At 44.1% G+C, this 27000-nt stretch overlaps 1 protein-coding gene across 2 annotated transcripts in view; it reads right to left on the reverse strand.

Annotated features, from left to right (window-relative positions):
- Window positions 1-27000, reverse strand: part of TNFAIP8L2 (TNF alpha induced protein 8 like 2) — a 150990-nt gene that overhangs the window by 89571 nt on the left and 34419 nt on the right. The window contains exons 2-4 of one of the 2 annotated variants that reach the window (XM_068253586.1): window positions 26873-26944; window positions 2204-2275; window positions 2079-2106 (exon numbers count right to left, since the gene is read on the reverse strand). The gene's annotated coding sequence lies outside the window, so the exon portion shown is untranslated. The remainder of the gene's footprint in view (window positions 1-2078; window positions 2107-2203; window positions 2276-26872; window positions 26945-27000) is intronic. The other variant, XM_068253587.1, reaches the window with a different exon arrangement.

Below are 27000 nucleotides of genomic sequence, written 5' to 3' on the forward strand. Positions count from 1 at the left end.
AGTGTGATGTCATGACCATGGCCCTGACAGTTTTCTGTCTGTGAACCTTGTTGCATTGTGGAAAAGAAAGGCTTTTTCCAACTGCCAAGCAAGCAATACCGCCTTCTGTGCATAGAACTCTCAGAGTGGAACATTCCACACAGATCATCCAGCAAAACCAAAGATGTCACCACCAGTGATTTATTTCAGAATGTAAATCAGGGAGTGGAAAGATTTTGCAATGGTCAAACACTGACTAAATAATCTATAAATTAATTTTTTAAACAATTAGCAATTTTATTCATTATGTTATTTTCACCACAGTTCCTCTTCAATTTTTTTTCACTAATTATTTTCTTTTGCCCAAATAACATAACAATGTACCCCTGCCCTCAAACACGTAATTTTATCTACAGATGTCTTCCACTTGGGGTTACTCTCTTAGTAGACAACCACAGTTCTTCTGGCCACTTCAGGTTCAATAGTGCTGTTCTCACATCCTCCACCAAAGTTGCATCCCAGTAAGATCTGCAGTGATCCCTCTTCACTGCACCCCCCCCCCCCCCTACCCTCACAAGGTCTTCTAAAGTAGTCACACCTAATACCGATGAGTAGAATATTTTTCAGACTTGTCTGGTCAATAACCATAGTGCACACTGTATGCCCATATGACTCACCCAGAGCCCAGCCCGTAACGCCTGCGCAAACTCCTGCCTAACACAATAATACAATACACCCTGCAGGTAGATGTAGCCTGACAGTCTGACAGATAGTTAATCACCAGACAGAACCTGATAATTCTTGGCAATGTAATATGGGCACAGTGGATATATATATATATAATATATATATAGTAGTCATCTGAGGCCTAGTGACGAGTGAATCAAGTGGCAGAAGTGCTCGGAGTCCCTGGTGACAGCGAGGTAGTCCAGATAGGAACTTTCCAGAGGTAGCATAGTCAAGGCAAGCTGAAGTCAGTCCAGGCAGAGTTCATGGAAATCCGTGTCCAAGCAAAGGTCAATCCAGGCAGCAAGGCAAAGCGTAGTCAAGGTACAAGGCAGTAGTCGTCAACAGGAATTAAGCAGAGGTTAAGCGTGGTTAAGCTACAAGGCAATAGTTGGCAACAGGAATCCAATATAAGGCTCCTCGCACACTGCAAATCCGTTTTGCGATTCCGATTCCATTTCCAATTCCGATTTGAAATTCCGATTTTCCCTGAATGCAATCAACAGAAAAACAGAGGCAAAAACACAGCATGCAGTAACGATTACAAATCGGAATCGGATGTAAAAAACAATTAAAAATCAGAATCGGAATTGCATGCAGTGTGCAGGGAGCCTCACAGTGAGCGCTACCCAGCAACAAGCCAAAGCTAATGCTATCACGGGCGATAACTGGGGCGCTCACCTGGTTTTAATACTAGAACTAACCAATCAACAAAAGCAGAATTGAAAACAAACCAATAGCAATCCAGCGTGTCAGTGTGTCAACTGATGACAGCTGTTGTCTCTGCATTCCGCCGCTGCCCAGGCATAGCGGACCTTACAATGTTTAATGGTTGGTGGCTGTAAAAGCCATGCCCACCTTTAATTAGTGGTGAAAAGAGTTGGTTAGTGGCATGAGCAGCGTACCCCCACCTAGTAATGACAGCAGGAGGCAGGACTACTGTGATGATAATGGAGACACAGCAGAAAGACCCAGTGTGACCTTGTTGAAACTTTGGAGGTAGAAGGCTAGGATAGGTTTTAGAAAATTGAGTCTGCAGACAGTCTACTCTTCATATTCAGTGCTTGGATAGTCAAGAATTTGGGGAAATGGCAGTATAAACATGCCTATATACAGTATATATATATATATATATATATATATATATATATATATATATATATATATATATATATATATAGCAAAACTACATGAAGATTGTAATATGAATTGCTAAGGTTACCCACTACACAAACAAAATGAATTTCTTTGATGACTAATGTTATCCCAATAAAAACAACATAGACCCAGATAGCATAATCCAGCTACACCACATATGTCACACGTCAATATGGGACATTAGAAATACATAGAATATTATAGATCTGTTTTACCTGCTCAGCCCAGATCCAAACGCAGCACCTGAAATATAGGAGTGTTATCCCTTACTAGTTATCTTTACTTCCTCCAGACACAGAGCTCCAGCATATAGTAAATAAATAATGAGGGGTCAACTTACCTGTTATTAATACCTGCATCTCATTCTTCACTGTGAACACGCTGTCCTCACTGCATGCAATGACATCATGAACTACAAAGGATGAACACAATAAGAAACGATATTAAAATAATACATCTCAAAGTGGATGACAAATTAATGCGCTGATCTAAATGTACCATCTGATAATTTAGTGAAAAGAGTGTCCTGTTAAGAGTGTTAACCTGTCTGTGTCAAACAAGCATCTGCCACTAAACAGAGAAGCAGACATTGGGATAAAACCTTTACTGCATCTGTACCATAGTGTGAAAAGCATGAAGTATTGATCAGAAACCTTCGCTCTTGAACCGAAACATTGTGCTTTTCTCCATATGGTACACATGCACAAAATATATTTATCTTCCAGGGAGAGTCCCAGGGTTTGTTTTCATCTATTAACTACTGGACTGTGTATGACTCTATGGGCAGGGCTAAATACAATGTTAAAAAGTACACGAGTATAAATAAACACTTATATGTAAAAAAAAAAACTGCTTGTAGAATATCAGTAAAATTACTGACATTCCATTAGTTAATTTCGATAGTAAAATATCGGTAATCTTTACCGGTAATTTACTATGACTTAACCCTACTCTCACACAGAGCCCTCCCTCTACCAATGCCTAACCCTAAGACCTCCTGGTGGAACCTAACTTTAAACCCCCTGTGGGTGCCTGACCTTAAATAACCCCCCTCCCCGCACACACACATGCCTAAACCTCCCCCATGCCTAAGATTTCTGTTAGAAAACTGCATAGTAGGCAGCCCGGAGCCTGCTAGTTTATCAGTCTCCTGGTAATCGCTGCCAAAGGATCTAATTGTGCATCTGTGCATCCCGCTATTTATCAGGCACCTAATTGCCACCATAGGATCTAATGTGAATAGCTGTGATTAGCGGTAAAAAGGAACCTTGTGACCTTTTTACCATTAATATAGGCTTACCATGGCAATTAACATTAGAGCCTACGACGGCAACCTTTTTCTTCACAAATATATACATCCTCTTGTTACCCATGCTTTTACAAATTGTGTCACACGAATGGGGATAGGCAAGAAGTTTTGAATCCGGATGATACCTTTCATTAGCTAACTTAAAGTGACACTGAAGCGAAAAAAAAATTATAATATAATGAATTGGTTGTGTAGTATGGATAATTACTAGAACATCAGTAGCAAAGAAAATATTCTCATATTTTTATCTTCAGATATATATATATATATATATATATATATATATATATATATATATATATATATATATATATATAAAACATTGCATCATTCTCTAATATTTGCAGTTTACACATTACACTCAGCATTCTAATTGATTTTACAGAGCAGGCTAGTAAACAATTGAATTTTCCTCTGCAGAGAAACAAACAAAATACAGTGACAGACACTTGAGATAATAAGCTTCAGAAGACAGAGCTCTCTGCAACTTTGAAAGTCGTAGAGATCAGTGGCTCTTTTGCATAGATAGCAACTGAAGTTTCTTAGCTCTTCCTGTACTGGAAACAATATTAGACTCATGCAGGCATGCTCGAATGTACCCAAATTCGATTCGAGTACATTCGAATTCGGGTCCGGGGCAAATTCGGATTTGAATTCGATCGTGACCATCGAATTCGATTCGTGATCGGTAACTGAATTCGGGAAAAATTTGTGTTCGCGAATTCGGATGGCCTTTTTTTTTCTAAAGGGAAATCACATTTAAATAGGCGTAATAAAAAAAAAATTTGATGGAAAACTTGTTTTCTGCATTTCTTGTTTATTCTTCTTCACCGTCTTCACCTTCTTTTTGTTCTCTACATCTTTTTCTTCACTGTCTTCTTTTTCTGTTTTACCATCTTCTTTCTCGTCATCAATCATTACTATCATCTTCATCATCATCTTCTTCACTTGCATGTGGTTCTTCAAGTTCTTCTTCTTCTTCACCTGGTTCTTCTTCTTCTGGTTCATCTTCAATTGGTTTTTCATCTTCTTCTTCGTCTTTTTCTTCATCATCATCTGGTTCTTGTAAGATATGGACTGTGTGTTTCACTGCTTGCTTTTGTGGAGCAGGCATTGCATCCATTCTTAGAGCACATGTTTCTAAGACAAAAGACTCACTTCCTGTTTAACTGACCTTAGGCGGAGCTAAAGTTCAAATCTGCATCCTTTCAGCCAATCACACTGAGCCTTCTCACAGGGAAGTGATGCATGGTGAGGGGGTGGAGTCAAGGGGTATATTGTCTTTGAGCATGCTGTTTTCTACTCTCTGTGTGCTGTGGTCTGCGGTGAGAGCTGTTTCTCTTGGCTTGGGTAAGATAAGATCATGTAATGGTTCTGGGTAATATGGGTTGTATTTGTAGGACATATTGGGAAGCTGCATTCAGGTTACCTGTATTAATGTATACATTGTGTGCATTGGTTTCTAAGCTTTATGCTTTATACTGTTGAATTTCACTGTACTTGTTGCTTACTGTAATACATCAATGTCTGTACCTGTATCACAAATATCACATGCAATATAAACTTTATGAGATGCATTTCCACCAATTTGAGTGTTGCGTGGTGTCTGTACCTCTTAGCTAGACAGAGATGCTGTTCCATAGACTTGAGTGTTGTGGTTCTGTCTCTTAGCTGGAGAGAGATTATTCACTTAGAAGGGGGGAATTTTACCTGGGTTGCAGATCTGGGATCTGCTAAATTATCTTGTAGCTGCCTCCGATGAAATTGAGCTATCAGTTTGGTGTCAGAAGTGGGATCCGCCATATACAGTATTGGGTGATTAATTATATTTTTATTACCACCCTGTACTGTTAGAGCGGATTAATAGAACCCGGAAGTAAAGCGCTTCTGTAGCGCCTCTCCCAGGAATCTGATATTCCTAAAGAAAATAGATGGGTCTGATGCCCAAGAAAGCTTTCCAGGAATCTGATATTCCTATAGAGGGTCTGATGCCCCAATTAAGAAAGCAGTACTGTGTGAAATAGTGAATATTCTCTCTAAACATTGTGTATTGCATGTTGGATTTGTGTTTGAGGTCTGATGTTGATGTTATACTTCAGACAGATTTTGGGAGCAATTGAGCAAGCAGCATGTGGTGAAGCAGCCACATTGTTTAAGTGTAGACTCTGCCAATTGTGTACAGAGATCAAAGTGTTTGCATTGAATAGAGTGACCATTGTCTTGTTTAGGGGTAAACAGAATGGAGACCTCTGTACAACTGTTACTTCTGAAAAAGTCTAAAGTAAAAGATCTAGATGGTATTGTTAATGTAATGCAAAGCTCTATAGATCCATGGAAACAAGCCCAAATGTATGTGTATGATCTGATAAACAATAAGAAGCTGAAGAAAAAGGAGGGCAAAGCTATGCTTATTTTTGTCGCCCAATGGATAGCAGAGCAATACAGAGGTATGGTTGAACAAAAATCAAACCTAGAAAATGAGGTTCAGAGGCTGAAAGACAGTGTGAAAGACTTGCAAAGTGCAATCTCCATTTTAACAATTGCTGCTGAAGAGGCAAATGTGGTTGCCATTTCCCAGCAACAAATTATTGAGGAAAATAAAAGATTGCTTCTTCAGAATGCAGGTCTGACTGAGCAGTTGAAGATTGCACAATGCAAGTTGGAAACATTGTCTGTGTCCTCCAGTAGTGAAGCAGTTAATCAGTGTCCAGGTGAAAGTGATGCTGGTTATAGTAGTTCTTCTGAATGCAGTGGTTCAGTTTTTGAGATGCCAAAGAGTAAGCAGGAACAGCCTGCTCTGGCAAGGCCCATTCAGAGAAACAGGACTTTAGAGAGTCCAAGAGATGATTTGAAAAATAACCCTTTCAAATCATCAGTGCAACACAGGAGAAATTTCAATGGAGTTTTTGCTGTGCAGCCTGTAAGGGACAGAGATGCACATATAGTAAATAAGCCCCAGAGAAGTCATGTGACCCGGCGTTGCTACCACTGTGGAGAACAGGGACACATGAAACGGTTTTGCCCGTCACTTGGGAGAGACAAGCAGAATTATTTCAGCGATAATAAATTCCTTACCAGGAGGAGAGAAGCTGAGGTGTACTCTCCAAGGTGGGGGAACAGGCAGAGGGGCCAGGATAGGTCCTGGGTTCCTTACAGCGTTATGGCACAGAAGGGCAACTTACAAGCTGAGGTAAGTTGGTTTCCAGGAAAACTTACTCAGGAGGTCAATGAAATAAAGCAGGAGATGCTGGAATATAGGAAAATAAGGAACATTCCTGAACACCGTTTGTGCAGGGATCTTGTTAGAGGTTAATAATGGTTTTCCAGTTTCTGTTCCATAGGAAACCGAGGAACAAAAGAAGATCCCAGCTGTGTTTTGGTGTTTGTCTGTCTATGTATGTGTTTATGTATGAAGAGGATCCTAACAAATTTTTAGTTTGGAATAAGCCTCTTATTTAATTGATCATTTTATCTACAGTCAGAAAAGTTAAATTCTAAATTACTTTTGTAGTTTCAGGTGCTGACTGTAGCTATGTAAATTTGAATAGGTTGCCTTTGTTACTTTACTATAGCAGAGGGTTTGTGAATGGCCTGAAGGACCCATGCACAAAGTTGCTGGCCATTGTGATGTTTTTAATTTTGCGTTTTGCAAGGCAACAATTTATTTCGGGTGAACCAGATTTAACATGTCTTAAAATTTGTAATTTAATTGTAATTTAAAGTTGGTTATAAAAAATTAACATAAGGAAAGGCATGTTCAATCTGATGTTTTTCGTTTTTCATGTGGGCTTTTGTCAGGTATTTTGCATTAACCTGAAACTGCAAAGCACACAACAGTTTTGCTTTTAGTACTTTTACTGTGTTGATGGGGGTTTGTATATAGCCAAGTGGGGGATGTTTTCTCTGTTTATTTTGTTACAGAAAGCACAATTTAAACTGTTCCTATTGTTATTGTAGATGCCCAAACCATTGTACAGTTTCCATATGCAGATCATATCTTAGCCAAGATTTAGCCAGAATTATTGATCAGATTCAGCAAATGTTGAAAGTCCATGTGCTCTCTTTATGAGCATCTAAACCCTGGAGATGTTTTGTTTATGCAGTCAAAGGTCCATAAGATTGTATAACTGTGTATTAAGATTAAACTGTGTATGTCTATATTCTTATAGAGACTGTTTCACAGAGTGGTTCAAACACATTGTATTCAGGTTGTTACAGTCCAGATATCTAAGTCTGTTATGTTTTTATAATGTTTTCTATGTGTTGCAAGTCTACAGAGTCACAATTGGAGATGATGCTGATGTACAGAGACATGGGAGACCCTAGTGATTGGTTATGTTATGGGTCCCATGCAGTGTCTTTGTATATCATAGTCATTTTCAATCAGGAGCCTTATCAAAACTGCCTAAACTAAATAATAAGACTTGTGAGTCTGTGAATTGTGTTGCTTTGTGTTCTGTTATTTTTGCTCAACTGTAGGTGGAACTAATAATTGATCTAGTGAATGCATCCACACTGGAGTCATTATGAACTTTAAAATCTGCAACCTGGAAAAACATTTGAACAAAGGACAACTTTATGGACTGTTTTACTTTGAACTTTTATGGACTCTTTATATGGACATTGGAATCCAAATTAATCCCATTCATGGAAATATGGACTGTTAAATTTTGGTGAAGGTTCTCTCATAACTTTCGATCACCTTCAAGTGGGGGATTGTAAGATATGGACTGTGTGTTTCACTGCTTGCTTTTGTGGAGCAGGCATTGCATCCATTCTTAGAGCACATGTTTCTAAGACAAAAGACTCACTTCCTGTTTAACTGACCTTAGGCGGAGCTAAAGTTCAAATCTGCATCCTTTCAGCCAATCACACTGAGCCTTCTCACAGGGAAGTGATGCATGGTGAGGGGGTGGAGTCAAGGGGTATATTGTCTTTGAGCATGCTGTTTTCTACTCTCTGTGTGCTGTGGTCTGCGGTGAGAGCTGTTTCTCTTGGCTTGGGTAAGATAAGATCATGTAATGGTTCTGGGTAATATGGGTTGTATTTGTAGGACATATTGGGAAGCTGCATTCAGGTTACCTGTATTAATGTATACATTGTGTGCATTGGTTTCTAAGCTTTATGCTTTATACTGTTGAATTTCACTGTACTTGTTGCTTACTGTAATACATCAATGTCTGTACCTGTATCACAAATATCACATGCAATATAAACTTTATGAGATGCATTTTCACCAATTTGAGTGTTGCGTGGTGTCTGTACCTCTTAGCTAGACAGAGATGCTGTTCCATAGACTTGAGTGTTGTGGTTCTGTCTCTTAGCTGGAGAGAGATTATTCACTTAGAAGGGGGGAATTTTACCTGGGTTGCAGATCTGGGATCTGCTAAATTATCTTGTAGCTGCCTCCGATGAAATTGAGCTATCAGTTCTTCTTCATCATCATTTGATTGTTCTTCTTCATCATCTGGTTCTTCTTTTTCTTCTTCAATCATCTGCTTCTTCTTCTTCTTCTTCATCATCATCATCTAGTTCTTCTTCACCTGGTTCTTCTTCTTCACCTGGTCCTTCTTCTCCTTCTTCTTCTTTACCTGGTTCTTCTTCTTCTTCTTCACCTGGTTCTTCTTCTCCTTCTTCTTCTTCACCTGGTTCTTCTTCTTCTTCACCTGGTTCTTCTTCACCTGGTTCTTCTTCTTCACCTGGTTCTTCTTCTTCTTCACCTGGTTCTTCTTCACCTGGTTCTTCACCTGGTTCCTCTTCTTCTTCTTCTTCACCTGGTTCTTCTTCTTCTTCTTCTTCTTCTTCTTCTTCTTCTTCTTCTTCTTCTTCTTCTTCTTCTTCTTCTTCTTCTTCTTCTTCTTCTTCTTCTCCTGGTTCTTCTTCTCCTGATTCTTCTTATTCTTCTTCACCTGGTTATTCTTCTTCACCACCACCATCTTTTTTTTGTTTTGTGTTCATATTCTTCCTCTTGTACCCAACTTAATGTTTTTTCCCTTACAGAACTCTACTGTTGTAAAAAATTTTCTTCAACACCAGAATAGGTAAATTTGTGGCGTAATAGCTAGTGGCACATGGCAGCAGCACATAATTCTGTAGACCCTGGCAGTGGGAACACAGACAGCAGGAGGTTAAATACAGCAGCAGCAAGAGGAGGAGGAGTGACGTTTGGCAGCAGGCAATGTAAGGGGGCCATGGTACCTAGCGTTGGCAGCACGGCTGTAAATAAACACCAACAGCAGGAGGTTCCAGACAGCAGTCGTGAAGCCCACATTGTGTCCAATGCACAACTGGGACAGCACAGTTTTCAACCCAGACACCTCAGAATTTTTTTTTTTTTTTTACAACACTATATAGCTATTGTAGTGGCGTAATAGCTAGTGGTGCATGGCAGCAGCGCATAATTCTGTGGACCCTTGCGGTGGGAACACAGACAGAAGGAGGATAAAAATCAGCGCTGCGTAATATGTTGGCGCTTTGTAAATACAATAAATAAATACAGCAGCAGCAGGAGGAGGAGTGACTTTGGCAGCAGACAATGTATTCTGTGGACCCTAGCGGTGGGACCACAGACAGCAGGATGTTAAATACAGCAGCAGCAGCAGCAGGAGGAGGAGTGACGTGTGGCACCATGGTACCTAGCGTTAGTACCACAGAAAAACCAGGCCAAATTATCACGACCCAGGGACTGAAGGTTGATGTCAAACAATAATTCCCAGGCACCTCATGTCCTCCTCTCGCCGACAACAGGTACCTGGAACGTGCCTTCAATCCAGGCCTGGTTGATCTTCAAAAATGTCAGTCTGTCCACGCCCTCTGTGGACAGACGAGAGCGCTTCTCGATGACCACGCCACTGGCCGCACTGAAGCACCTCTCGGACAGCACGCTGGAAGGGGGGCAAGACAATACTTACAGGGCGTACTGCGCCAGCTCACTCCAGATGTGCAAGCACTTCACTCCATGAGGTCCACAGGCTCCTCGCTGCCGGTCTCAAGCCCACTGAATGACCCCATGTAGTCGGCCACCATCCGAGTCATGCGCTGGCTGTGACTTTGAGAGGAGGTGGCTGCTGCACGCACCTCCTCTTTCGGCTGCTCTACCATTATGTAGAGCACCTTCGTCAATTACAGCAGGTCTCCTGGGCGTCTGACGCTGCTGCTGGCCACAGGCACCGGCTGCTGTGCTGGCTGGACAGGCACAGAGGGGGTGGAAGGCTGGGGGAAGGCTTCCTCCAATCGCCGAACAAGGATCTCCTGCAACTCCCTTGTTTTCTGCTTACGGTCTCCGGCAGGCAGAAACTGAGCCCACCTCCCCCTCAGCTGTGGGTCCAGGATCATGCTGATGCAGGCGTCCTCCCTCGCTTGCATCCGCTTGACCCTGGGGTCTGTGCACAGGCAGTGCGCTGTCATGGGGAACAGGGTGGTCCATCCAGCAGAGACATCAGGGTCAGTGGTCGCAACGCTTTCCTCCTCCTCCTCTGGCCCCTGAGCCTCTTCCACCTCTCTCCACCCTTGCACCACTGCAGCTGCGCTCCCCTGTTCCCCCTCAGCAGCAATGTCCAGCACCTCCAACTCCTCCTCATCCTCCTCCAAGGACTCAAATACCTGTGCAGCAGTGGACTGCGCAGGCGACTGCTGTTCCAGCTGGTTCAGGGCCTCCTCTCCCAAATCCACCAAATCGCCAAATGCCCTGTCCAGCAGACAAACAAAGGGCACCCACTGGCAGATGGATGCCCGTTCCTCACTGACCAGGTTGGTTCCCTGCAGGAAGGGAGCCAACACCAAGCAGACCTGCTGCATCTGCCCCCACTGTGCGTTGGAGAGGATCTGGAGTTTGGTGGTGCCGGCGAGAGTGCCCTCGATGATGTGGCAGTTGACAGTCCTCCACTGCTCAACCAGCCGCTCCAACATCGCCAGGGTGGAGTTCCAGCGAGTTGGCCCATCAATGACAAGGCGATGTCGTGGCAGGCCCATGCGCTGCTGGATGTGTGCCAGGTTTGCTGCGGCAGCAGCTGAGCAGTGGAAAGTGCGCACAATTTTGCGTGGGCCAAGCAGGGGACGTGGGTCAAGTCTCCCCTGCTGATGGCAGCCAGCAGGTTGGCGGCATTGTCGGACACCACCAATCCGACTCAGAGGCCTCTGGGGGTCAGCCACGTCTTCTCCTGCTCCCTCAGGTAGCGGAGCACGTTGGCTGCGGTCAGACTGTTCTTACCCAGGCTTTTCATCTCCAGCAGTGCTTGGCAATGGCGGGCCTTCACGCTGCTGTTCAGGCGGGGTCACTTGGCGGCGGGAGCTGCTGCTTCTCCCCTGATCCCGCGTGGTGGCACCACATAGTGTGTGACTGGTGCTGCTGCTGCCACTGATGCGCCCGAGGATGGACCTGCTGCTTCCTCGCTGGCGCATTCCACCAGGCTAACCCAGTGGGCCATGAAAGACAGGTAGAGGTCTGTCCCAAAATGGCTGCTCCACGAATCCATGGTGACGTGGATCCACGCACTCACGGCGTGATCGAGCATGCGGCCAAGGTTCGCCATAGCAAAGCGGTGCAGTGCTGGGATCGCCGTGCGGGAGAAATAGTGGCGGCTGGGGACTTGCCACTACGGGATCCCAAACTGCAGCAGCGCTCTCATGTCACTCCCCTCCTGCACAAAGGAGTATGGCAGAAGCTGGGAGCACATGGCCTGGGCAAGCAACCCATTCAGCACCCGGATGCGCCTGTTGGTGGGAGGCAGCACTTTGGTCACACCGGAGAACGACTCGCTGACCAGGGTCTGGCGGCGTTTGCCTGCACGGAGGAAGAGGAGGCCACTGTGGAGGGAGCTGATGAGGCCACTGAGGACTGGCTGCCCGGGGGGGGGGGGGGAGCAGTGAGTTGCTGCTGTGCTCCTGCTGCTGCTGCTGCTGGATGGGTAGGAGGGTAAGATGCTGCTGCTGCTGCTGCTGTTGAGGTCTGTGCAGTGGCTGTCTGGCTCTGACTACTGCCTGCGCCACTGTCCTTTGGCTTCACAAACTCACTGTACTCATTGAAATGTCTGGTCTCTAAGTGGGAATGCAGGCACAAGGTACTCAACTTTTTGAGATCGCGACCTCTGCTCAGACTGACACCGCAAGTGTGGCAAATTGCATGGGTCTTGTCGTCTTCGCACGTATTGAAGAACCGCCAGACTGTGGGGATTTCAGCTTGCCCTTTGAACTTGAGGGCTGGGGATTTTTTTGCCCTTGGAGGGTTGTGGTTTTTCTATTTGCTTGGAGGTTTGCTGCGGGTGGTGGTAGTGGCTGAAGCAGCAGGCTGTGGCTCCTGCCTTCCACGCCCTGTGCTGGCCACCTTGCTGCTGCTGCGCCTCTGCGCCAGAGATGCCTCCTCCTCTGATGATGAGCTGCCTTCAACCAACTGTGCTGGTGGTACTGGTGGCACATGGGAAGGATCCAGCAGCACATCATCATCATCCCCAAACATCTCCTCTGAGCCCGCCTCAACCAACTCCTCTACCCCAAAATCCCCTGCATCTTGCCCCTCCTCATCAACGTCAACAACAAACTCCTCCACCTCAAACTCCTCCTCCTCCTTGCATGTCTCCATCATCTCCTCCTCAAACTGCTCCACAACATCCCTCAAAATGCTCGCGGTCCCTGGGGTGAAGAGCGAGCTCAGTGAGGGCAGGCTGGTCGCTGGGGTCGACGTGACTTCAAGCTGGTGGTGGTGGCACTGGTCTGGCTGGTGCTGGAGGTCTGTCTGGAAACGGTGGCTTGCTGCTCCGCCGTCATTTCCACCACAGCCTGCACCTGACTCTCCGCAATGGGCCGGGGGCGACGACCCGTCTCAAAGATAGGCGCAACGCGTTGCTGTTTCACCTCTGCTCCCTCCTCCACAACTCTGCAGTCAGTGGCTGGCGGCGGACCAGTCACAGACCTGCTGGTGCTGGCAGTGGCTGCTGCAATGGCGCTGCCTCTCCTGCTGGTGCCTCGCCCTCTACCTCTGCCAGTCATTGTACAATTATATAAATACAATAAGAAAAAAAAATATGCGTAGAAAGGGGTAGGAAAGGGGGTGTAAACTTTAATAAAGAGTCTGAGTTGGTGGTGAATGGTGGTGACTGAGTGACAAGAAAAAATTAAAGTTTTTGTTTTTTTTATTTAAATAGTAGTAGTTCTACTAACAGTAGTGTAGTCTACAGTAGTCACTAACTAACTCGTGTGACAGACAGTGACAATTAAAGTCGGTCACACACGGTCGGACGCAAACAATCAATAGGGTCGGGCAGATGACAGTCACAGATCACAACGGATGCTGGCCTGTGAAGTAACTATTACACAGTACAGAAGCTAATAAATTCACAGACTAACAGTAGAAATTAAGTAAACAAGTAGTAGTAGTAGTAGTAGTAGTAGTAGTGGTAGGTAGTAGTACGCAACTAACTATAAATCCATAGTGTACTACACAATAACTAAATCATGTGGCAGACAGTGAGTGACAATTAAATTCTGTCACACACGGTCGGACGCAATCAATCAATAGGGTCGGGCAGATGACAGTCACAGATCACAACGGATGCTGGCCTGTGAAGTAACTATTACACAGTACAGAAGCTAATAAACTCACAGGATAACAGTAGAAATTAAGTAAATGAGTAGTAGTAGTAGTAGTAGTAGTGGTAGTAATAGTACGCAACTAACTATAAATCCCTAGTGTACTACACAATAACTGAATCGTGTGGCAGACAGTGAGTGACAATTAAAGTCGGTCACACACGGTCGGACGCCATTAATCAATAGGGTCGAGCAGATGACAGTCACAGATCACAATGGATGCTGGCCTGTGAATTAACTATTACACAGTACAGAAACTAATAAATTCACAGACATAGGCCTGGTGCACACCAAAACCCGCTAGCAGATCCGCAAAATGCTAGCAGATTTTGAAACGCTTTTTCTTCTTTTTCTGTAGCGTTTCAGCTAGCGTTTTGCGGTTTTGTGTAGCGGTTTTGGTATAGTAGATTTCATGTATTGTTACAGTAAAGCTGTTACTGAACAGCTACTGTAACAAAAAACGCCTGGCAAACCGCTCTGAAGTGCCGTTTTTCAGAGCGGTTTTCCTATACTTAACATTGAGGCAGAAACGCATCCGCAATCCAAAATCTGCAGCAGCCCGGGAGTATGCGTTTCTGCAAAACGCCTCCCGCTCTGGTGTGCACCAGCCCATTGAAATACATTACCCTAGCGGATCCGCACCCGCAAGCAGATCGCAAACCGCAGCGGAAACGGAATCACAGAGGATCCCCTGGTGAGTTTACCCCGGGTCTGTCTGTGATGTCGTACTCTACAATCAATCTTAATTGCTAAAGAGATTGCCTCATCTATGGTTTTTGGTTCAGGATGGCCCAACATCAGATCAGCTACTGCCTCAGATAACCCCGATAAAAAACAATCAAGTAAAGCATGCCGCCCCCATCTGGCTGTTACTGCCCACTTTCTTAACTCTGCTGCATACATTTCCACAGTGTTAGACCCCTGTCTGAGGGTCTTAAGCTTCCTTTCTGACGTTATTGCTAAATCGGGATCATCATATATAACTGCCATAGCTTTAAAGAAATTCTGAACCGATGCCAGAGCCTCATGGGTATCGGGAAGACTGTAGGCCCATGCCTGTGAATCTCCAGATAACAAAGTCTTTATTAATATGACCCTCTGACTCTCAGAGCCTGAAGCGCTAGGACATAGCTCAAAGTATGACAGACACTGATTTCTAAAATTCAGAAAATCGGCCCTATGCCCAGAAAACCTTTCAGGAAGAGGCAACCTGGGCTCCACAACAAAAGAGGATAACACTGGTACAGTGGATGGTAGAATGCTTTGCACCTTTTCAGATAGTTGGTGAATCTGAGTCTGCTGGGTGTTAACCGTGTGAGACATCTGATTAACCGCCGAGATCAGGCATTCAACATGACTGAACAGTGTATCCATAGACATTTTTAGGTCTGCGGTTCTGTAACGATCGGTGTAGCAACACAGATGTCTGATTATGTGTGATCTGCAGAATCACCAATAATTCAGACACTATACCTGATTATGTGGTGATCTGCAGAATCACCAATAATGCAAGTATAGCTAACAGGATAATATAATAGTGTATAGTGCTTGGTGCAACAGTAATACAATAGTATAACTAGGCCTCACCAGAGGAGCTGGTGGGCCCTATAAGAACACAGTAACTGACTAGTTTGGCAGAACCTCACCAGAGGAGCTGGTGGGTGCTATTATAACACAGTGGCCTCAATTCACGGAGCATTATCAAACGTTTATCAAACACTTTATCAAACGTTTGATAATTTTCCTCATGGGTAAAATCTCATTTTAAATTCACTAAGGTGTTATATATTTATCGAATGTTTTACCGATAAAACGTTCAACAAATATATAACACCTTAGTGAATTCAAAATGAGATTTTACCCATGAGGTAAATTTTCAAACGTTTCATAAAGTGTTTGATAAACGTTTGATAATGCTCCGTGAATTGAGGCCAGTAACTGACTAGTTTGGCAGAACCTCACCAGAGGAGCTGGTGGGTACTATTATAAGAAGAACACCTCACCAGTGGCAAGGGCCCATTGGTGAGTAGAGAGGTCAGACAGGCTTAGTTCGGCAACTGAGAGGCAGATACAGTACAGAATCAGTAGGCAAGAGAGTAGTAAGTATTCTGGCAGAAGTTCAGCAACTAGATCAGATGGGCAGAGGTACAGAATCAGTAAGCAAGAGCGGAGTCAGAGATTAGCCAGAGTCATACACAGAATATCAAATATACAGTAATACAATAATCCTAGTCTTGTGCGAAATCCCTGGTTTCCTCCCAGATCAAAGCACACCGGATACTAGTCTAAGGTCTGAGCGCTAACACGTATGTATTCGCAACCGCAGACAGGTTGCGATTGAACAGAGAAGGCTTAAGAAGCAGAGAAGACCCCACCACAATCAGCCAATCCAGAGCGGCGTGAGCCCCCTCTGACGTCAGCCGACCAGCGGGTCAGCTGATGCGCCTCCTCCCAGCATAAAGGTCCGGTCTACGCGCGCGGTCGCGCGATACCAGAACCCTATGTGCCAATGACAATTCCGTCCTCGACGTGCTAGACGCCGGCGGGACGGAAACAACCTCCAAGCAGGGAACCAAGGCGGCTGCGGGGACACCCTGCGTGCCTGCAGCCGCAGATGTTACAGAAATGCATTTTTTTAAAATACAGTTTTCACCTTGTTGGAGGAGATAAATATTAAAACAGAACTTTTAATAAATTATTAAAACGGTTTGGCAACTGCTAATTACTATTACTCTGGAAGCAGCCAACCTAGAGCTTTCTATAACTAAGGCTTTCTATAACTTTTCAATGTGATCGAAATGTATTTAATTTTCCTGTGTTAGCACTGAGCACTCGTCCCCTGATGAAGTCCCCTTTAGAGGGGTAAAACATGTTGAGTTGGTGTGGAGAATTTATGTGTGAAATGTCAAGATCAGTGAGTGAGAGAGGGAACAATCCTTTGCAGATAGATTAGGATTTGTTGCACAATTGTATTTTGCCACCTCTTTCCTCATCCAGTCAATTACTAGTAATAGTAATAAGCAGTTGCCGTTTCAATGATTTATTAAAAGTTATGTTTTAATATGTATCTCCTCCAACAAGGTGAAAACTGTGTATTTTGTAGAATAGTCAGTAGAATATAAAGCTGCATACAACTTGCATTAAAATTACAAAAGTAAAGGTTAATGGAGAACTCCACCCACTACCATTGAGGAGCAGAGGTGAAGATAAGTGCAGGCATCTGTAAATCAGACAGAAGTGGATGGATCTTTTTGCATAAAGATTTTATCCCAGGCGATACTCAAATATGTGCTGTGCTTCGAGTTTGTGACTTCTAGGTAGTCTGGATTGATTGACCGTGGACTCCTCACAGATATTACATAGCTTGGTTGCTAAAAAAAAATCTGTCCATCAAGTTCAAACAGAAAAAAATAAAATGAAATAATTTGTACAACACTATTGCCACCTCGCACACTGTTTGTAGTCGATCAACACAGTGAGTTAAAAGAATTACACAAACTGGAAATGAGGTGCAGATATGCACAACTGCATCTTCAAGCATGTGGACACAGCAACAGCTTTCTGACAGGTATGTGTTACACGTACGTGGACCCACCTCCTCTGATACTGCTGGATGGTGGCTAACAAAATCTCAAAAGGAACAAAGCAAATTCTAATAATAATGAGGATACCTAAATGCAAACAGTGTATAGGTGCAAAGTAGTGGACTGAATACATTTGTTATGGGAAAAATATGTTTGGAACTGCAATAGACAAAACATATAACATTAACATAATGCTTTTCTCCGGGGGGGGGGGGGGGGGGGACTCACAGTGTGGCGATGGGCGAGCAATTTGACCGGTGAGAAGACCAGCGTGGAGATTCGTTGGTAAGCGCCGTTTTGTGCCGCTTTGCTGTACCCAACAGTCTCTGGTCCTTAAGGGGAACCTAAACTCAGAAGGAGATGGATTTTTACTTTTAAAATAATACCAGTGGCCTGACTCTCCTGCTGATCCTGTTTCTGTAATACACTTAGTCACAGCCCCTCAACAAGCATGCAGATCAGGTACCCTGGCTGAAGTCAGACTGGATTAGCTGCATGCTTGTTTCAGGTCTGTGTTTCAGCTACCACTGCAGCCAAAGAGATCAGCAGGGCTGACCAGCAACTGGTATTGTTTAAAAGGAAACATCCATATCCCTCTCAGTTAAGGTTCCCTTTAAGGGGCCAGAGACAGCTGGTACAGAACAGGTTAAAGACTGAAACTCTACATCAAAGGCAGCACCCTTAAAGGGACTCCGAGCAATAAATTAAAAGAGTACACGTACCTGGGGCTTCTTCCAGCTCACCGTAGGCGGCGAGGTCCCCCGGCCTCCTCCTGGCTCCTCTCCTTCTGCCTCCACCGGCCCCCGTTACCGATAACACGACCCCCCCCCCCCCACACACACACACACACACTTCATCCCAGCGGCAGGACATTACAAAATAATCAGTTTATCTAACATATCACCAGAGACCTCTTTTTCTCATACAATCCCTGATCCTCTGCCCCCCCCCCCCCACACACACACACACACACACACACTCCTAGGAGTTTTGGTTCACCATGAGCTTGCTAGGTACTGTAAATCTGGGTGTTTCAAGTCCTACCCCATGTAGCTATGTTAATCCGTGCCATGCACTGATAAGGATCAACCAATCCGAAACAGGCTGTATGCATGGTGGATTAGTTTGGCTCTGTAATATTAACAAGCTGACACGTCATTGCAGTCCAGCAGATTCTAGAGGTGTGTTTAGCTATCAGGGACAACAAAGGGATGATTTGCATATTCAGCAGTGATGCACCCTGGGACACTTCAAATACTCACTCCAACCTGAATAATCGCAAATATCTTCTATTTTAAGAAGGAGAAAGGAGACATTTTGTTCCATTTCAGCCCCTCACTCCTAGAAGTTGTGGTTCACAATGTGCTTGCTAGGTAATATGTAACTATAAAAATGACTAAAAGAGAATTCCACAAACTGGATATGAGGAAAGTGATCTTGATTTACCTCAACAGACAATCCAGTCATCTATCTATAACCTTTGCTGGCGACATTAACCACTTGACCACTGTGGGTTTTTTCAACTGTAGCAAGAGGGATATGGAGGCTGACATATTTATTTCATTTTAAGCAATACCAGTTGCCTGGCTATCCTGCTGATCCACTGCCTCTAATACTTCTAGCTATAGACACTGAACAAGCATGCAGCAGATTGGGTGTTTCTGACATTGCAGATCTGACAAGATTAGCAGCATGCTTGTTTCTAGAGTTATTTAGACATTACTGCAGCCAAATAGACCAAGACCAGCAGGGCTGCCAGGCAACTGGTATTTTTTAAAAGGAAATAAATATGTCAGCCTCCATGTTCTTCTCACTACAGTTCTCCTTTAAGCACTAGAGCAATTTTCACCTTTCAGTGTTCCTTCCATTCATTCGCTAATTACTTAATTACTACTAATCACAACAAAATTATATATATCTTGTTTTTTTCGCAACCAATTAGGCTTTCTTTCCTTGGAACATTATGCCAAGAATTATATTACAAAAGTACAGCTGTCACACACACACACACAACACACACACACACACACACGTACCGAACAGGTACAGTGACACTGCGTGCGCGCATGTAGGTAGGTGGGTGCACTGAACAACAGGTAGGTATATGCAGTGATGGGTATTACAAATGTGCACCTGTCACACACACAGGTATTCACTGAATGTGCTGGGCCTGGCAGTGGCATAGTAGGAATTACTAAAGGGCCAAGGTCCAGCAGCTAAGACTGACTGACAGGGCTGTATATGCAACACAAATGTCTGTGGGACTCACACCAAAAAAAAAAAAAAGATCACAAGAACAACATTAGCTCTCAAAAGAGTTGTTGAGGATGAGGAGTGCTTTTTAGCAGTAAGGATCAGCAAGAAAGAGCAACCTAACAAGCCTAACTAAGCTTTCCCTAATGTCTCTGCAGCACCTCTCCCTTCTCTAATTACTGCAGCCACACGAGTGAGTGAAATGGGTGATGCTGCCTGCTTTTTATAAGGGGGGGTGGGGCTCTAGGTGGGAGTGAAGCCTGATTGGCTACCTTGTGCCTGCTGACTGTGATGTATAGGGTCAAAGTTGACCCTAATGATGTAGTATAGGGGACGGGTCGAACCGCAATAAAGTTTGCGTTCGTTCATGAACGCGAACCACCTAAGTTCGCGTGAATAAGTTCGCATGTGAACTGTTCAGGCCATCTCTACTAATGATCGGCAGTGAGAACGCATGCAGAAGCAAACACGGAAGTGAATGGGAGTGCGCGGCGACAACAGATGCATATCTACGTCCCTGGGACTTCAGAAGAAGTCCTCAGGGACGTAGATATACTGCACAAGTAGTTACAGGTGTTCAAGTATCTGAAATCTTACAGAAATGCACCCTGTCACTAGTAACCGTTGATGTGCCCAGCAATGGAATCACCACTCCTTCATTCACAGGAATACATACGCTGGCACCATCTGTATTTTAAGCTCTTTTATTCAGTCATGTCACAAGTATACAGCCACAACGTTTCGGAGTAACCTTCTTTATCAAGTGTGTGACAGTCTGACATATGTTCATGTTCACGCTTCATTTATATCCTCACTCTAACTAATACAGCCAATCATCTACCTATGTTTAAAGGAGTTATTTCGCGAAAAAGTAGGCAGTTAAAAAATGTGACAGATGGTTTTGGGCCAGTCCATCTTTTTAAGGGGGATTCTCAGGGCTTTCTTTGTTGTCAACAGCATTTCCTGAACAACAGTTGCAAAATGTAACTGACATAATAGTGTGCAAGTAATTAGGGAGGCCGGCTGGTATCTTGCTATTTTGGCAGTTAAACTGTTGTTCAGGAAATGCTGTTGAAAACAAAAAAAGCCCTGAGAATCCCCCTTAAAAAGATGGACTGGCCCAAAACCTGTCATCTGTCACATTTTTTAACTGCCTACTTTTTTCGCGAAAGAACCCCTTTAAATTATCCAATCACTTTCCATCTACACACTTGCGTACCTAATGGGGAACTAAAGCTGCAGGAAAAGAGCTACTCACAATGTCTACCAAGAACCTCGTGATCATCCAGGAAGTGCAGGGGAAAAAAGGCGTGACTGCTGCGTTAGGAGTGCACGCCCTTCTGCCGCTCGTCATATCTCCGTCTCCGCCTCCAAGTCCGCTGACCTGATGGGAGACAGGAGAAATCAGCACGTCATCTCTGGCAGAACGCCAGAGAGAAGCGACCAATCACTGCCGTGCACGCGTGTCTCCCACTGGCACGTCATCCACCGAAGTCCCGCCCGCCACACACCCCAGCAACCAGACCAAGCGTTGCTATGCAGCCTTGCTCGGTCTGGCGCAGGAGATCTGCGAGCAGGTAAACAACGGCAGACAGCGGCATCAGCCACAGCATGCATCCCCAATGAGGCACCAGGTCACCGATCCCAGAGGGATGGGTTAATCCCAGTGCCCCCAGGGGACACATTACCGCGGATGATCATGGGGGTAGCAACGCAGCACGGCGATTGGCGTGGGCTGACTTTAGTCAGCAATTAGACTATCCGTGTTGGGACCAGCGGCAGAAAAACCCCGGACCACCTGGAGTCACATCTGCTAAAGGACATAAAGAGACAGTAAATCAGTAATAATAATTACAACAAAGGTAATAAATCATATTCACGATTGAGACCATGTGGTTCTAATGCATCTAAGGTCTTAATCCAGTATGCCCCACATTCTAAAAATTTCTTGTATCTATCTCCTCCCCTTTTAAGTGGAGGTACCCCTTCAACGATCTGGCATCTAAGCTGGCTAACACTGTGATTATGCAATCTAAAATGATTTGAAACTGCTTGTTCTGCCAGTTTCTTTCTAATGGCATGTTTGTGAGAGGACAGACACACTTTAAATTTGGTGGTTGTCTGTCCCACATAGATTAGTCCACATGGACATTTCAATAGGTATACTATATATTGCAAATCACATGTGTAGCAGCCACGGATGTCATACCATTTACCGGTTAGAGGATGAACAAAATAGGGACTTCTGATTATGGAATTACAATGGACACAGTTTAAACATGGAAACGTGCCTCTACGTGAGGACTCTGGTGGTCTCACCAGAGTTCTCATCTCTGCATGTGTCAAACGGTCTCGAAGTGTAGGTGGTCTCTTGTAAGTTTTTCTGCCGCTGGTCCCAACACGGATAGTCCAACTGCTGACTATAGTCAGCCCACACCGCGATCGCCGTGCTGCGTTGTGACCCCCATGATCATCCACGGTAATGTGTTCCCTGGGGGCACTGGGAATAAGCCATCCCTCTGGGATGGGTGACCTGGTGCCTCATTGGGGATGCATGCTGTGGCTGATGCCGCTGTCTGCCGTTGTTTACCTGCTCGCAGATCTCCTGCGCCAGACCGAGCAAGGCTGCATAGCAACGCTTGGTCTGGTTGCTGGGGTATGGGCGGACGGGACTTCGGTGGATGATGTGCCAGTGGGAGACACGCGCGCACGGCGGTGATTGGTCGCTTCTCTCTGGCGTTCTGCCAGAGATGACGTGCTGGTTTCTCCTGTCTCCCATCAGGTCAGCGGACTTGGAGGCGGAGACGGAGATATGACGAGCAGCAGAAGGGTGTGCACTCCTATTGGAGCAGTCACACCTCTTTTCCCCTGCACTTCCTGGATGACCACGAGGTTCTTGGTAGACATTGTGAGTGGCTCTTTTCCTGCAGCTTTAGTTCCCCATTAGGTCCGCAAGTGTGTAGATGGAAAGTGATTGGATAATTTAAACATAGGTAGGTGGAGAATTCACAACATGTCAACTGCTCCCATGCACAGGTCAGGAACTTGCTGGCATTCCGCACAGGCAGTGATGAGGCAGCCCTGCACATCCAAGCAAGGTGCTATGGCTGTGCTCAGACAAAATACAGTGGGATGCGAAAGTTTGGGCAACCTTGTTAATTGTCATGATTTTCCTGTATAAATCGTTGGTTGTTACGATACAAAATGTCAGTTAAATATATCATACTAGTAGACCCAAGCCCATTTAAAAACGGGCTCTAGGTCTTTTTTTTGCCGCCGCCGCCAGTCACTGCACATGCGCGCGCACCCGCCGCTGCCTGCCCACCTCGCTCCCTGGTCCCTCCAGCTGTCCGTTACTGCGCACATATGCAGTAGCAAAATAACAGGGACGCTGCAAACTGCTGGACGCAGCGACACAGGCTAATTATTATATAGGATAGGAGATACGCACAGTGATATTTGAGAAGTGAAATGAAGTTTATTGGATTTACAGAAAGTGTGCAATAATTGTTTAAACAAAATTAGGCAGGTGCATACATTTGGGCACCACAAAAAAGAAATGAAATCTATATTTAATAGATCCTCCTTTTGAAGAAATGACAGCCTCGAAATGCTTCCTGTAGGTTCCAATGAAAGTCTGGATTCTGATTGAAGGTATTCTTCTTTACAAAACTTCTCTAGTTTATGCAAGTTTGATGGCTTCCGAGCATGGACAGCTCTCTTTAACTCACACCACAGATTTTAATTATAAATATTATTATTTTAATTATATTCAGGTCTGAGGACTGAGATGGCCATTGAAGAACGTTGTACTTATTCCTCTGCATGAATGCCTTAGTGGATTTTGAGCAGCGTTTAGGATCGTTGTCTTGTTGAAAGATCCAGCCTCGGCGCAGTTTCAGCTTTGTCACTGATTCCTGGACATTGGTCTCCAGAATCTGCTGATACTGAGTGGAATCCATGCGTCCCTCAACTTTGACTAGATTCCCAGTCCCTGCACTGGCCACACAGCCCCGCAGCATGATGGAACCACCACCTTATTTCACTGTAGGTAGCAGGTGTTTTTCTTGGAATCCTGTGTTGTTTTTCCTCCATGCATAACGCCCCTTGTTATGCCTAAATAACTAAATTTTAGTTTCATCAGTCCACAGCACCTTATTCCAAAATGAAGCTGGCTTTTCTAAATGTGCTTTAGCATACCTCAAGTGGTTCTGTTTGTGCTGTGGGCGGAGAAAAGACTTACTCTGCATCACTCTCGCATACAGCATCTCCTTGTGTAAAAAGTGCCGAATGGTTGAATGATGCACAGTGATTCCATCTGCAGCAAGATGATGTTGTAGGTCTTTGGTGCTGGTCTGTGGGTTGACTCTGACTGTTCTCACCATTCGACGCTTCTGTTTATGCGAGATTATTCTTGGTCTACCACTTCGACCCTTAACTTGAACTGAGCCTGTGGTCTTCCATTTCCTCAATATGTTCCTGTGGAAACAGACAGCTGAAATCTCTGAGACAGATTTCTGTATCCTTCCCCTAAACCATGATGGTGAACAATCTTTGTCTTCAGGTCATTTGAGAGTTGTTTTGAGACCCCCATGTTGCTAGTCTTCAGAGAAAATTAAAAGAGGAGGGAAACTTACAATTGACCCCCTTAAATACTTCACCTGTGTATGTAGGTCAGGGGTCACTGAGCTTACCAAGCCAATTTGAGTTCCAATAATTAATTCTAAAGGTTTTGGAATCAATAAAATGACAACAGTGCCCACATTTATGTACCTGCCTAATTTTATTTAAACAATTATTGTACACTTTCTGTAAATCCAATAGACTCCATTTCACTTCTCAAATATCACTGGTATGTGTCCCCTATATGATATATTTAACTGACATTTTTTATATTAACAACCAACGATTTATACAGGAAAATCATGACGATAAACAAGGTTGCCCAAACTTTCGCATCCCACTGTGTGTTGCAGTTTTTAGGCACCAGGCATCTCCAAGGCAAATTTTTACCTGTTATTAAATAGATCATCAGAGGGGTCTGTTTGGCTAATATTGTGGTGAAACCCCTTCCACAGTGTGATGTCATGACCATGGCCCTGACAGTTTTCTGTCTGTGAACCTTGTTGCATTGTGGAAAAGAAAGGCTTTTTCCAACTGCCAAGCAAGCAATACCGCCTTCTGTGCATAGAACTCTCAGAGTGGAACATTCCACACAGATCATCCAGCAAAACCAAAGATGTCACCACCAGTGATTTATTTCAGAATGTAAATCAGGGAGTGGAAAGATTTTGCAATGGTCAAACACTGACTAAATAATCTATAAATTAATTTTTTAAACAATTAGCAATTTTATTCATTATGTTATTTTCACCACAGTTCCTCTTCAATTTTTTTTCACTAATTATTTTCTTTTGCCCAAATAACATAACAATGTACCCCTGCCCTCAAACACGTAATTTTATCTACAGATGTCTTCCACTTGGGGTTACTCTCTTAGTAGACAACCACAGTTCTTCTGGCCACTTCAGGTTCAATAGTGCTGTTCTCACATCCTCCACCAAAGTTGCATCCCAGTAAGATCTGCAGTGATCCCTCTTCACTGCACCCCCCCCCCCCCCTACCCTCACAAGGTCTTCTAAAGTAGTCACACCTAATACCGATGAGTAGAATATTTTTCAGACTTGTCTGGTCAATAACCATAGTGCACACTGTATGCCCATATGACTCACCCAGAGCCCAGCCCGTAACGCCTGCGCAAACTCCTGCCTAACACAATAATACAATACACCCTGCAGGTAGATGTAGCCTGACAGTCTGACAGATAGTTAATCACCAGACAGAACCTGATAATTCTTGGCAATGTAATATGGGCACAGTGGATATATATATATATAATATATATATAGTAGTCATCTGAGGCCTAGTGACGAGTGAATCAAGTGGCAGAAGTGCTCGGAGTCCCTGGTGACAGCGAGGTAGTCCAGATAGGAACTTTCCAGAGGTAGCATAGTCAAGGCAAGCTGAAGTCAGTCCAGGCAGAGTTCATGGAAATCCGTGTCCAAGCAAAGGTCAATCCAGGCAGCAAGGCAAAGCGTAGTCAAGGTACAAGGCAGTAGTCGTCAACAGGAATTAAGCAGAGGTTAAGCGTGGTTAAGCTACAAGGCAATAGTTGGCAACAGGAATCCAATATAAGGCTCCTCGCACACTGCAAATCCGTTTTGCGATTCCGATTCCATTTCCAATTCCGATTTGAAATTCCGATTTTCCCTGAATGCAATCAACAGAAAAACAGAGGCAAAAACACAGCATGCAGTAACGATTACAAATCGGAATCGGATGTAAAAAACAATTAAAAATCAGAATCGGAATTGCATGCAGTGTGCAGGGAGCCTCACAGTGAGCGCTACCCAGCAACAAGCCAAAGCTAATGCTATCACGGGCGATAACTGGGGCGCTCACCTGGTTTTAATACTAGAACTAACCAATCAACAAAAGCAGAATTGAAAACAAACCAATAGCAATCCAGCGTGTCAGTGTGTCAACTGATGACAGCTGTTGTCTCTGCATTCCGCCGCTGCCCAGGCATAGCGGACCTTACAATGTTTAATGGTTGGTGGCTGTAAAAGCCATGCCCACCTTTAATTAGTGGTGAAAAGAGTTGGTTAGTGGCATGAGCAGCGTACCCCCACCTAGTAATGACAGCAGGAGGCAGGACTACTGTGATGATAATGGAGACACAGCAGAAAGACCCAGTGTGACCTTGTTGAAACTTTGGAGGTAGAAGGCTAGGATAGGTTTTAGAAAATTGAGTCTGCAGACAGTCTACTCTTCATATTCAGTGCTTGGATAGTCAAGAATTTGGGGAAATGGCAGTATAAACATGCCTATATACAGTATATATATATATATATATATATATATATATATATATATATATATATATATATATATATATATAGCAAAACTACATGAAGATTGTAATATGAATTGCTAAGGTTACCCACTACACAAACAAAATGAATTTCTTTGATGACTAATGTTATCCCAATAAAAACAACATAGACCCAGATAGCATAATCCAGCTACACCACATATGTCACACGTCAATATGGGACATTAGAAATACATAGAATATTATAGATCTGTTTTACCTGCTCAGCCCAGATCCAAACGCAGCACCTGAAATATAGGAGTGTTATCCCTTACTAGTTATCTTTACTTCCTCCAGACACAGAGCTCCAGCATATAGTAAATAAATAATGAGGGGTCAACTTACCTGTTATTAATACCTGCATCTCATTCTTCACTGTGAACACGCTGTCCTCACTGCATGCAATGACATCATGAACTACAAAGGATGAACACAATAAGAAACGATATTAAAATAATACATCTCAAAGTGGA

This window comes from Hyperolius riggenbachi, chromosome 9 (assembly GCF_040937935.1).
Source record: "Hyperolius riggenbachi isolate aHypRig1 chromosome 9, aHypRig1.pri, whole genome shotgun sequence".
NCBI lineage: Eukaryota > Metazoa > Chordata > Amphibia > Anura > Hyperoliidae > Hyperolius > Hyperolius riggenbachi.